This window comes from Lissotriton helveticus, chromosome 8 (genome assembly GCF_964261635.1).
Source record: "Lissotriton helveticus chromosome 8, aLisHel1.1, whole genome shotgun sequence".
NCBI lineage: Eukaryota > Metazoa > Chordata > Amphibia > Caudata > Salamandridae > Lissotriton > Lissotriton helveticus.
Window position 1 is genome coordinate 1,589,485,928 of NC_136069.1, and position 14,649 is coordinate 1,589,500,576.

Below are 14,649 nucleotides of genomic sequence, written 5' to 3' on the forward strand. Positions count from 1 at the left end.
CGTGGTGCCTGCCGCTTTGTGCATGCAAATGCACAGCATGCATATTTAACTTTGCGGCGGGTGCTGCTTAAAGCAGCACCCGCCGCAATGTTAAATATACGGGATGTTACCGCCAGGGTGGTGGTCACATACTAATTCCACCGGAGGGACCGCCGCTGCCCCTGCGGACGGTCCCTCCACCTCGGGGGTGGCGGACGGACGCAGGTCTGTCCGCCATCCTAATAGGCGCCATAATTCCGTCCTCCTCTGCTGCATAATTCCTGTGACCCTATTCATAACGAAGCTTCAGTGGCAAATCATAGTACAGAAGTGCTGGCTGTGCTCTTTCTTCTGTTTCACCAACTGAAACATTGCTTTGAGGACGCCAGGAGATTAAAACCACCTCCTCCCTCTCAAGGAGAACCGCATCACTAATCTCACTGTCCGCCACATCCCTTACAGGAGGACCACTTATTTATCCCTCCACTATCCTTTCAATCCAACTAACAGACTCCCATGTCCATCGCTAAGATTAATTTCATATTTCCCTATGCTAATTCACCACTAATACTTTTTGGGTTCCGGAGTAGCGTGCTACCTGCCGAAAAGCGCTTCAACACCTTTTCGGCAGTAGAAAGCCCTATATAATGCAATTACAATATCCCCTGAGTCACACCACCTTGTGAGAATCGCTGATCATATCAAATTATAGACTTATAACGCAGCCTCCTGAAATTCAGAGAGTAGTTGGCATTCTCAATTTACTGTTACTCACACTGGATATAGGGTAGCAGGGTGCAATTAGGAAAAAGCTGTGACAGGGCGGGGGCACAAAGCGTGTTGGGACGAAAACCCTCACTCACCCGAGGGTGACGTTCTTCCTCATTGTGTTCCTCCAACACACGGGGACCGCAAGGTACACAGTGTGGGCTACAACTTCCCCGCAGGGAATGAGCAGGTGTGCTTTATATAAAGCACGTAGGATTTCAATCCCTCAAGGGTGACAGTGAGGGGCACAGTGCAACGAAAATTGTTCGTGGATGTTCAACTGATCTAACAGGGCATTATGGAATTGGCATTGACAGCCAGCATTTACTGTTGACATAGTGGAAGCTTGCAAAATGAAGTGGAGAATTAGTGAACATGCAAAGTGATAACTTTTGGAAAATTGCATAGTGTGGGAGCTGACCATTACAGAAAACTGAAGTGGAGAAGCTAAAGAAATTCAGCAATGTACCTGTGCTATCTGGGACATAATTAAATATTTTAAAATGATAATGGGAAATGTCATGTTCATTGTGTTTTACCCCATTTATTTTTCATTTTGAACCCTGTAATTGTCACTTCTGCCATTAACAGAGCCTCAACCACAAGTGCCTTTATAAAGTGGTTCTCCTTAAATGTACCTGGGCAACCCCTGCCACTGTGTTTCTGGCTGCCTGACAGAGGCTGACACTAATAATAAGAGCATATTAAAAACTAGCCACTGAAAGTGCAGTGCACCATGACATAGCTAGGTAAGCTGTGGATATGTTGGGCACAATAGCTTATTCAATAATTCAAAGTCAGAGTCTTGCATCTAACAAAGCTGCACTGACTTCTGACAGCACTGATACAGCACCCTTAAAACATAAAATATAAATTTGGATCATAGAATGGCAAATCCTGCCAGTGGATTTCCTTATAGGGCTGCTATGGAATTTTCAAAATGTGCACATTGAGCGAATTGTGTAAGCAGACCACAGTAGGCTAAAACATGCATTATGGAGGTGTGCAAAGTGCGATAACCACGGCATTTACCTACCAAGATTTTACGGTTTTACTTTCCTAATGTGCTATATAATGCACCATCTGCTAAAGAACCAGCCAATCTCAAAACTGTAAAGTTGTCTTTTTGCCCTACAAATTTTCATCAGTGTTATGAAACGGAACTATTTAAAATGCACCTAACTCTATATTTACCAGGTTATTCTTAAGAAAAACCCTGAACCATCTCCACATTGTGTTAATTTAATCCTAACAATGGTTGAGGAATGTTGGTGCGTACTGTGTTTGAAATATGTAATTTGCCTCTAAATTTCCTTAAAGTTCCCGGTAGAGAATCCCAAAACCTCTTTGTGAAATGGTATTTAAATTTACACAAGTCTATACTTACACCACTGACCCACAGTTCGATAGAGTGCATTATTTGTCACAATCCCGCAGAAGTTCTTGTGTGAAACTCATAGCCTTATAATCCTTCCAAAACATTCTAAGTCCTCAAGGGCCACATGTAGATAGCCAAATACCGGTCGGTAACGGCCGAAAATCGGTAAATTTGCCGTTACGGACCGGTATTTAGCATTTTCCACTGTAGGTGGGAATAAATAAGGATTCGGCAATTTACTGATTCTGTAATTTAAGGAATCGGTAAATTACCGTATCCTTAAAATACCGAATCGGTAAATTACCGAATTCTCAATGTAGGGAGCACTCAGGTGAGTGCATTTGTGATTTGAGGATTCGTTATTTACTACCAACTACAAGTTGGTGGTAAATATCAAAAACCATTCAAAAAGCAAATTTGTGTTGTTTGAAATGTGCGATGTGGCAGACATACATGCCCTTAGGGCATGTATGTGTGCCACATGTGCACACATGCACGATTCAGGGGAGCAACAGGGTGTCAATGTGACACCTTGCCACCCTTGAATATGTTCCCCCTATTACCGGTTCGGTATTTACCGAATCGGTAACAGTGAATGGCTTCCCATTCATTCCTACGGGCCTCCAGGCCCATAGGAATGAATGGGAATTAACGAATCTGTAAATATGAATCGGAAATACTGAATATTAACGATTCAGTAAAATTTACTAATTTTTTTATCTACATACTATTTACCGATTCTGAAATACAGAATCGGTAACATTCGGTAATTTAGAATCGGTAAATAGGGATTACCTACATATGGCTCTAAATTACCTTGGTAAAAAATATAAATAAACAAGCTTTGCAATCCCTATCTCAATCCACTTTCCATCAATAAAAAGTTTACTGTGAGGTCACATCCAAAGTAAAAAATTCTATTTTCTTAAACAATTGATACTAGCAAATTGGATTTCCTCAAGATCATTGCCAAGATATTGTCATTGTCAACTCTGACACATCTGAGTGTTGTTTGCGCACTTTAGAAATCCTACTTCATTCCTTCAGTTACAATTATAAATATTTCCATTTTTGACCAGATTATCTGCACAGTGCCCTGGAATAGTTCCATTTTGGCAGTATTTCTTGAGAACAGCTTACATCCACTGTATCTTGATTTTTAACTTCATTCACATTTTGGTGGAGTCAGTACCCTATTTTGGGCTCTAAAATACACAGTCTGTCTCTGTTCTAAATGTTCCCCAAGCACTTTTAATATACCGCTCATATCTAGATGTTAATTTTTTATTATGTTCATTAGAGTGCTGGCTCCTGTTTCAATTCTCTTAACAACACATCATTGTGCATGTGTTCCGAGAAAGAGGGAGATGGAAAGAGAGAGAGAGGGAGATGGAGAGAGAGAGGGAGATGGAGAGAGAGAGGGAAATCGATAGAGGGAGGGAGATGGAGAGGGAGGGAGATATGGGGGGAGATAGAGAGGGAGGGAGATAGAGAGAGGAGGGGAGATAGAGAGAGGGAGGGAGATATGGGGGGAGATAGAGAGGGAGGGAGATAGAGAGAGGAGGGGAGATAGAGAGAGGGGGGGGAGATAGAGAGAGGGAGGGAGACAGAGGGAGAGGGAGGGAGACAGAGGGAGAGGGAGGGAGACAGAGGGAGAGGGAGGGAGACAGAGGGAGAGGGAGGGAGACAGAGGGAGTGAGACAGAGGGAGTGAGAGAGAGGTAGAGAAAGGGAGACAGATAGAGAGGGAGGGAGACAGAGAGAGGGAGGGAGACAGACAGACAGTGATGCAGACCGAGACGGGGACAGACAGAGATGCAGACAGAGGGAGACAGACAGACAGACAGAGACAGACAGACAGAGACAGAGAAGGACAGACAGGGAGAGAGACAGACAGGGGGAGAGACAGGCAGAGGGAGACAGACAGACAGAGAGAGACAGACAGACAGAGAGAGACAGACAGACAGAGACAGACAGACAGACAGACAGACAGACAGAGGGAGGGAGACAGACAGGGGGATAGAGACAGACAGGGGGAGAGAGACAGACAAGGGGAGAGAGACAGACAGCAGACAGACAGACAGAGTCAGACAGACAGAGACAGACAGACAGAGACAGACAGACAGAGACAGACAGACAGAGGGAGACAGACAGACAGAGGGAGACAGACAGACAGAGGGAGACAGCGGGAGGGAGACAGAGGGAGAGAGAGGGAGGGAGACAGAGGGAGAGAGAGGGAGGGAGACAGAGAGAGAGAGAGAGAGAGGGAGGGAGACAGAGGGAGGGAGACAGAGGGCAACAGACAGAGGGAGGGAGACAGAGAAAGCGAGACAGACAGAGAGAGACAGAGGGAGGTAGACAGACAGAGAAAGACAGACAGTTAAAGAAAGAGAGAGGGAGAGAGAGAGGGAGACAGACAGAGTGAGTGAGAACCCCCCCCCCCGCATCACCCTTAGGTAGTTTTGGCTCGCTACGCTACGTTCGCTCGCTAAACTGCCTTACTGTGTCCCAAAATGATGCACCTCCAAAAAGTGTTTCCCCAACATAAAAAGTTTGGAAAGCTGTGCATTAAGGTTTGGATGTTGCTCCATCATTTGGACTAACACATGAATGCTGCTCACTGCTTTATAAAAGATTGAAGACCTCTGCTGTAGGGGCAGACTCTGTTTTTTCAGTGAGATCCTCAGATTTTTGTTTTAAATATATGTTGAGGCCTCATAACCAAAACTACCCATAATTTCACTTTAACCTTTTTTTCACTGAATTTCTGGAGTTTTTTTTAGCATTTGCCACATCCAACTATCCCTTGCCTTTAGTATTGTATTTACAGACAATCCCCACTGCTTACAGCTTTCGAACAGGCCCTGTGCCTAACCCTCCATACGGAGCCAAAGGCTATCCACTAAGAGTTCTTCATTGTATTTTCAATGGAAACACTCACCTAACCATAACCACACACAGGAGGTCTTGCCACCCGTTTAAGATATCCAGGTCTCCAACCAGTAGCTTGTGAGCTACTGTAGCTCTCCAGCACCCACTGACTATCTGTGTGCAGCCCAGCTTATTAAATTAGAAAGCTTTTACTTGGTTGAATTAATATGCATATAAAAAAATGAAGATTATACAACACTAATAATATTAGTATCTCTCAATGCGTTTCATTGAACATACGTAGCTCTCAGTACAGTAAAGGTTGGAGACCCCACCATGAGGCCAAAGGCCCAAGTGGCTCATAAATGTCACCTGAACTCCAAGTTGGCACAATAGGACCATATTACACGTTACTCATTCTTTATCATTTTACCTGATATACAGCCTTATTCATCAACGGGCCGTTTTGCGAGCCCCTAATAGCGAATCATAGCGAATCGCTATTAAGGACTCGCAAAACGGTATTCATGTAGGAATTGCTAAATAAATAGCGATTCCTACACATTCCTTATTTGCGAGTAGCAAATTGCTAATCGCAAATAAGGAATAACTCCTGATTCATTCCTATGGGCCAAAAGGCCCATAGGAATGAATGGGGAGTATTCCTTATTTGCGAGTAGCAATTTGCTACTCGCAAATAAGATAGCGATTGAAAGGGTGCCTGGGGTACCCAAAGGACACCCTGTAGCACCCCTGAAATGCTAATTGAAACAGGTGTTGCGCACACACATGTCCAAGGGACATGTGTGTGTGCAACATGCAACTTAGAAAAATGCTTTTAAAAGCATTTTTCTAAGTTTTTGCTATTTACCGAGAGGTCTGACCTCTCGGTAAATAGCGGCCCAAAATTGCATTTTCGCAATTTTAAAATGCTTCATGAATTGCATTTAAGGAATCTCAAATAGAGATTCCTTAAATGTAATTCCTCGCAATTTAGCGAATTAGCAATTATCGATTTTTTCATTTGGGATGATGAATCCCAAATGCAAAAATTGCGCTCGCAAAGGGCCAGATTCTCAGAATCTGGCCCTTTGCGAGCGCAATTCGGCTTGATGAATCAGGCTGTTAGTCATTAATTTTGGAACACTTTTGAAAGATTTGGAGCATTGAAGCGTCATCTGTCTGACACTGTTTTGAGAAATACATTTTTTGTTGGGGAAATTGGTAACACGCTAATATTTAAAATGAGCTTCCACATCAAATTTAAAATATAAAGCTGCACTGTAAGGAAATTAAAAGACGTCTATTCTAAAAAGTGTTTTTCATCTTGTAGAACATTGACAGAATAGGTTTAACAAGACTGAAATGGAAAAATATAGTGCAGTGTGGGACAGTGTATTTAACAGCTTGCTAACAGGATTCTGCATTTACAATGTTTATTTTCACACACTTTTATCGTTTTTATTTGCTCAGGGATGCTACCCTTCCTGCACCCGAAGTCACCTCTGTGAATTGCGGAAAGTTATTGCCAGTGAAGACCTCATTTCTATGAATGCAAGCTTTCAAAGCGTTGGCAAACATTCAATAAAAGGGCTTACCCGTGTGTATATATGGGTCTACATATGGGTAACAGTGTCATATTGTAGATAGAGATTCTGGTGACAATACACAAGGCCAATCACCATTGTTTAGTTATGGTTCAGTTTTAAATATAATTGGAGAAATGTGATCACATTTCTTCAGTCCCTGGATCGAGAGGTGCTTCGGCGTGAAGGATGTCTTAAGCGGTGCCTGTATTAAGTCATACAAAATAAAACAGACACTTACTGCAAAAGCACAGCTAAAAACTAAGTTATAATTCTGCCTCAAACATGGAAAAACGCATAAAGTCTGTAGTAGTGGCATGCCTCGCACACCATGAAGCATTAAGCACGCTGGGGCACATGCATCAACCTATTTAGGAAGTGCAAACGGTGCGAATCGGTTAATTCGGCCGTTTGCGATTCCTAAATAAGTTTTTGGGATGCATCATTCATTTTTGTGAAAATCGCTATTTTTAGTGATTTCCAAAAATGCGATTGCTTTTAAGGAATCGCAAAATAGCGATTCCTTAAAAGCAATGCATGATTCTTTTTCAAATTGCGAATTAGCAATTAGGGGGTGCAAATTACCACGAGGTTGAACCTCGTGGTAATTTGCGAAAAGTTATGAAAATGCTCAAAAATGCATTTTTTAAACTTTCATGTTACAGACACACATGTCCTTAGTACACGTGTGTGTGAAACATGCACTTTAAAATACATTTCAGGGGTGCAGGGGGGGTCCTTTGGACCCCCCCTCTGCACCCTTGCAATGCATCAAACAAATGGGATTCGCAGAATAAAAAAGTGCAAAACGGCATTGATTCCTATGGGCCTCTAAGCCCATAGGAATCAATGTAATGCCATTCCTTAATTGCGATTCGCAATTAAGGAATCGCAAATACCGAAAATTAAGAAATCCTAAAAACTTGTAGGATTTCTTGATGCATAGGATTTTGTAATTCCTAAATTGTGATTCCTTAATTTTCGCAATTTAGGAAATGCAAAATCCCACATTGATGCATGTGCCCCGCTATGTTAAATTTTTGCTTGACTACATTTTTACTAGTGCCACTTGTAAATGCGTTTTTTATGCAAGGCCATCACAGTGTGTTGTTGTGTACTTTGTATGTATCACTTACCGTAACTGGCGAATTGATTGGTTGTTTGTGTGTAGTCAGAGCTATCAGTCAGTTTTTAACATTTGTTTGAGAAATATATATATATGAACAAGGCCTCGTTAGGCCGAAACGCGTAATGGCGGGATGGTGTAGAGCACAATAAAAATACTTAAGCACCATTACTGGGAGGACGGGGGAAGGCAGAAGGAGCAAAGAAATCTTATATGTATATATATATATATATAGGGGTGAAGCATTGAGGCAACTTTCTGACGAGAAGTTTTATATGAAATGTACCAGTGAGACCTACCAACAAAGTATACTGGACTATGATACTCTGATCCGGAAATGGTACAACCTCAAAATGCTGGGGAAAGATGAACATCTGTTTTTGAGAAACAACTTCCCGATGATCCCCACGTTTTACCATCTTCCAAAGTTGCACAAAAATAGAGACTGTCCCCCAGGCCGGCCAATCATCTCGTCAATTGGCAGCTTGACTGAAAATATGTCCCGATTTGCAGACAACATCCTGTTCCCTTTGGTTGTTAAACTGGAATCTTATATACAGGGCACCAAAGACTTCTTGATGAAAATACAAGACTTGAAGTGGGACTCTAATTATTTGCTGATGGTGTTGGACATAACCAGCTTATACACCTGTATTGAGCACAAGCACGGCCTGGAGGCAGTAGGACATTTTCTCGACCATAGACAAATGCGTTTTGCTAGACACAATACTATGATCCTAGAGTTCATCGAATTTTGCCTAACCCATAATATCTTCCTCTTTGAGGACCAGTTCTATATCCAGAAGTCTGGTACGGCGATGGGCACCTGCTTCGCTCCCAGCTATGCGAACCTGTTCGTTGGCTGGTGGGAGGAGCAGGTGCCCAGGAGCTGCACAGTTGGGCAAGACAAAGGGGAGGTGGTGTGTTGGCACCGATACATAGACGATTTGTTTATTGTCTGGAATGGTGGGGCAAACACTGCAGAAGAGTACATAAAGGTATTAAACACCAATGACCTAAATCTGCAATTCTCTGGCACAGTCAGTCCGGTGGCAGCGGATTACCTGGACCTGAGGGTATTTGCCGACGAAGATCAATTACACACAACACTGTATAGAAAGGAAACTGCTGGCAATTCAAAACTCTTTGCCAGCAGCAGCCACCCTCCCCAGCTGATTAGGAGCATCCCCTATGGGGAACTGCTTAGATTGCGCAGGAATTGCTCCCGGGATGTAGATTTCGAGGCAGCTGCCTCTGAGTGTCTGGCTCGCTTCAGAATCAGGGGCTATGGCGAGGAGTTATTACATGGAACTTTGGAGAGAGTCAGGAAAATTCCTAGAAAAAATCTGTTCATGACCAAACCCCGAGGGAGGAAGGGTCGTGAGAATAAAAAGGATACCACAAAGGGAGGAAAATTTAGACTTATCACTCCTTATTCATCAGGGGCTGAAGATCTCAGAGTTATGCTCAGAGTTATGCTCAATAAAAACTGGCACATCCTTCAAACGGATAATGTACTTAAGGAAGATTTACCACCTCGCCCACTATTGACTTTCAGCAGAGCAAGGTCCATAGGTGATATGTTGGTTACCAGCCATCTGGACAAGCCTGTAGCGCAGTCAGACACACCTGCGGGACAGTCAAATACACTGAAGGACATGAAAGGGTTCTTCCCCTGTGGACGCTGCAAGGCCTGCGCAGGGAGTAAGAGGGTCTTATCCTACATCATTCCGGATACAGGAAGGAGAGTGCCGATCAGAAAGTTTATTACATGCAGTACCCAGTATGTAGTATACTGTTTGCTCTGCCCATGTGGCCTTCGCTACATTGGCAGCACAATTAAGGAATTGAAATTGAGGGTATTAGAGCATCTCCGGGCAATTGATAAGGCAGATCCTGCCTATCCAGTAGCCCAGCATTTCTCAGAGGCACATGGTAAAGACCGGAACAAACTACAATTTTTCGGTCTTGACGTTGTCCCACACAACCCCAGGGGAGGCGATCGCCTTAGACGACTCCGACGTTTGGAGTCAAGGTACATTATAGATCTCTCCACAAAGCATCCAAAGGGCTTAAACTGTGGGGAAGAGATGGCATTTCACCTAGGAAAGTAACATCTGTCTAACCTAGTGATCATCTAGACCTCTCCTCACTAGAATCGACCGGCTGTAGTATCCTCATTTCAAATCCTGTTGGGATGCTAACCAATATACAGAATATACACAGCGTGCTATGGGGTTAAGGTCTATGGATATAGACATTGTGATGTGTAAGATATGATCGCACTGTGGTATAATATAGGATCCCACAAATGGAGAATCATTTGAGCTATAACATGAGTTAAACCTTGGTCTTAAAATATTGTTAATGATAGTAATTCTGAATGAAATGTTCAACATCAGGCTTAAGGGACCAAACTGAGAGAATTGTTCCCTTTTCTTTTCTCTGCTATGTTATGCTTCGCTTTACTTCACTTTGTTGTGTTTTGTTTTGTTTTGCCCTGTTTTGGTTTGCTCAGCCTTATTGGATCTGTTTTAGACTATCGATTCCACATTCTTTTTGCATTAGCCTTTGCACGTGTACTTCGTTCAAAAGTAATTGATTTCTAATGAACTATACACATGTCATATGATTTCTGCCGTATTTCTGAGACTAAATGAATTTTTGATGAATTTTCATATGGAGAAGGTAATGAAGCAATGCCACTGTATGGGTATCTAGCTGAGGACATTTGCCGATCCACGGCTTAATGATATGTTATTAATTGCATTGATCTAATAAATTAGACTCCTCTGTTGTGCTTTAGTGCCCATTTGTGGGCTGCATAAGCTTTGTAAAGTGGGCATATATACACGTTACAATATGGCGCCCATGTTAACAGAGTGGAGGGAGTCCTCTGTTGATTTCTATGTTCAGTGAAGAAATGCTTTATTAACTACCTGGCTTGATACATGTGAACACACTGACGAAGGCAGAACGCCGAAACGCGTCTGTGCATCTCTCCATATTAAAAACTAGTGGTTCTTTGCAGACTCCTTGAGTGCTGAGTGTTTCTTCATGACCAACTCTGGGGAAGCAAATGAGCGTCATATATATATATATATATATATATATATATATATATATATATATATATATATATATATATATAATATAAATCGTTTCAGGGTGATGTGTCAAAGGTGGTCAAAATGGATTTTCCACATTGATTTTGCCATAGGAAAATCAGACACAGCTACAATCCTAAACGGCTGAAAGGAACATTTAGCAGAAAGCTGGATCTTGTTCTAGAAAGCTTACTTTTTGTGATTTGGTGTAATTCCGTTAAGTAGTTAAAAAACCGAAATAGCTATCTCATACCGTAGAAGATTCGCAGAACTGAAAGATTTTAAGATAAGATCTAATAGGCTGCCATCACATCAACAAAGATGTGATGGCAGCCATTTTAGGACTCCGGACTCAGTATCATATCCTGACAAAAAAGGTTATTTATAAAATAAATACACATGTTGCTGGCTTGTGCGCAGCTGATGGACACTTGCAGGAGGGGTCAGGCCACTGCGCCCTGGCGCACCCCCAGCGGCCCCCAACTAAATTTAAAGATGTGGCTGTCCCAGGTGGGCACAGGGGAACACAAAACATTTAAAATATATTAAGAGAATATTACATGAGTGTCAGGAGCCGCTCATTTATTATTCATTGCTCCAGCATGGAGCGACCTATAATATAATGCCCTGTGAGAGCTTGTTATTTACATTTTGTGTATCCTGGTGATGCTCCTAGAAGGGTCAGGGGCAGCAACAAGCATTTTTTTGTATGTTGTGAGGGGTCACAGAGGGTGCAGCAGCCCCCCCACCAACATTAAAATAAAACAGTAGGTCGCCATGACCCCAAGAGAGCTTACTATATATTTTTAAAGCTCTGTGAGCAGGAGCGCCATGATTTTTAGCTGGAGTGTGGGGCCCGCTTGTAGTTGTTTTAATTAATACATTCTGTGGCGGGAAAAATCTTAAAGGAAAGACTCAAAGGCATGTTGATTTTTTTAATAAGGCTTCATAAAGAAATGTCCATCACTTTTATTAAACATTGCACTGTGTGAATTAATTAAATATATATTTGATTATAATTATTGCTGATTTTTTGACAAAGGCAATAGGTCTGCTTTATATTTGCGGATATGCAGACCTCTTGGTGTTCTGACGTTGGGAAAATCAGTAAGTCTGCATTACTTAAAATAAAACCTGTTACAATCTAACATCACATACTGGGCCTGTATGGGTTGCTAAAGGCTATGTGCAAGGAGTGGTTGGGTGCCAGCAAGGAGTTGGGAGCAGAACCTGGCCACAGGCCAGACCTTGCGTTCAACTGTACGCTGCGCAAGGCCAAAGGGCGTGAGCTGAGGGTGATCAGGTGCTAGTGGAAGATTGGGCACAGGGCGTGGCCGTAGGCAAGGGCCTTTGCCCAACCCCATGCACGGCATGGCCAAAGGGTGTTCACAGTAGGGGTTTGGGTACCAGCAAGGGGTTGGGCGCAGAGCTTGCTACAGGCCACGCCGGGCCCTGTGATCAACCCAACGCTACACACAGCGATTGACATCTTACTTTACATTACAAAACCATAGAAATTCACTGAAAAAAACAAAGGTTGCATTGATGTTATAGTTAGGAATTCTGAAACAACTTTATAAATTCTGTGAACATTTTTTTTTAAAGGGATGTTATAGTTGTAATGCACTGATAATTACCTCACATATTACATCACTCATGACATGTTTTATGACCTCATAGATAACATCCACGCAGCATCTACAACATCTGAAATGCCATCATTGATAACAACTCTGTACATAGTGGGGCACAAGTTATAGTTACTTTAGGGCAAGAGTTATAGTTACTTGAGATAACTATAACGGATGAATTTCAGTGGTTTGATAGCTTAAATTGGTATGTTTTAACTGACATTTTCACCTAGGAAATAGAACTTTAAAAAACCTTAAACATTCACTGAAAATAACAAAAGTTACAAGGACGTTATAGGTTGGCTCACATTTCACTCGTACAAAACCATTGAAATTCAGCAGTTACAGTTACCTGAGATAACTATAACTTATACCACGGCAATGCACTGCTTAGAACCTCACATATTACATCACTCATGACAGGGTCAGTGGCATCACAGATTTATTTATTTATTTATTTATTTATTTATTTTATTTTATTTATTTACAGGCTTGTATAGCGCTAGGAATAAACTTCCGTAGAAGTATCTCCGCGCTTGCGACAGCTTGACAGTAAACAAAAAACAGTGTTCATAGAAAATTCCAAAAGTATGACCCCCCTTCAGGTAGGATGATTCTCAACCAAAACTAACAAAAGTTAGTTCTGACAAAACAGAAAAGTTTTTAATTGTTTTCTAAAATGGAAATGGTCAGAGCATTGCCTTAATAACAGAGGGAGTGCATTCCACAGTCTCGGGCCCACCACAGACAAAGCTCTACCTCCCAATCTGGCTCTGCTGACCTTGGGTACTCTCAACAATTGCTGTTCACTAGACCTAAGGGTGCGGATAGGGACATATGGTGAACATTTTTTTGCCAAGTAATCCGGACCAAGATCATGTAGACCTTTGTGTACAGTACAACAAATCTTAAACTTCACTCGTTGCCTTATAGACAACCAGTGAAGTTCTTCTAACAAAGGTTTAGATGGTGATCTAGGGGGAGCATTAAGGACAAGCCTAGCTGCTGTGTTCTGTACAACTTGCAGACGGTCCAACACCTCTTCATTTGCACCTCCAAAGAGACCGTTGCAATAATCAAGACGGCTGATTACTAGAGCCTGGACTAAGGTTCTTCTGATGGAATTTGGAAGGAAAGGAAAGATCCTACGAAGAAGACCAATCATATGGAAACAGGAACCGACAACGTTGTTACTATGATGTTTCATGGTCAGTTCCGGTTCCAGCCGTACGCCCAAATTCTTGATTATTAACTTTGGTTCAGGGATTGGGCCCAGGTCCATAGGCCACCAATCGGGGGACTAAAGAACCTTAGCTTCACCGAAAAGCATCACCTCGGTCTTGGCAGCATTGCATTGAAGGAGGTTTGCAGACATCCACCGAGATACTGCTGTCATCCCCTCGGAGAAAGATTGTATAACCTCCGAGGTTAGTTGTTTAAAGGGGAAGAGCAGCTGAGTATCATCAGCGTAGGATACTGGGTGGAAACCAAAGGCTCTGGTTAGATCTGCCAAGGGGGCCACATAAGCGTTGAAAAGAGTAGGGCTCAAACAAGATCCTGAGGGACCCCCTTGGTGATCTTTACCTCTTCCGACTTAAACTCACCCATGGTGACACATTGGGTCCGGTCGGTAAGAAAGCTCTTGATCCATCCCAGCGCCATGCCGCCGATTCCCTTCACAGTCAGACGTTCGATCAAGATGTTGTGTGGATGACATCACTGATGACATCATCCACAGAACCACTCACATACCTACTCACACCCCCATACAAGCTCGCAATAACCCACTAACACACCCACGCAACCACTTACATACCTATTAATAGGCACATATGACCACTTCAGTGAAGTTCAAAGGTTTGTCAAAATGTATCCTTCTAAGTTTATTAACTATTTTTCCTTTAGTTTGTTCAGAAAATTCAAGGCTTTCTAAGTTCATTCTTGTAACTATTTTTGAGAAAATTCTAATGTTTATGTCTACATTTTTTAATATACTATAATATGTAATATATTTACAGCTTTTTCTTTTCTTATGAATATAGTTTAAAAAAACTTTTTGGATTATTAAATTTTTTTTCCATTTATTGTTTTTTTTGTTTTTATTATATATTTTATAGTTTTTTTATTTTACAATATGCATTTAATTGCCTTTTGAAAGTTTCTATATTTTTTCTAGAAAAATATGTAGTTATTTTTATAACATT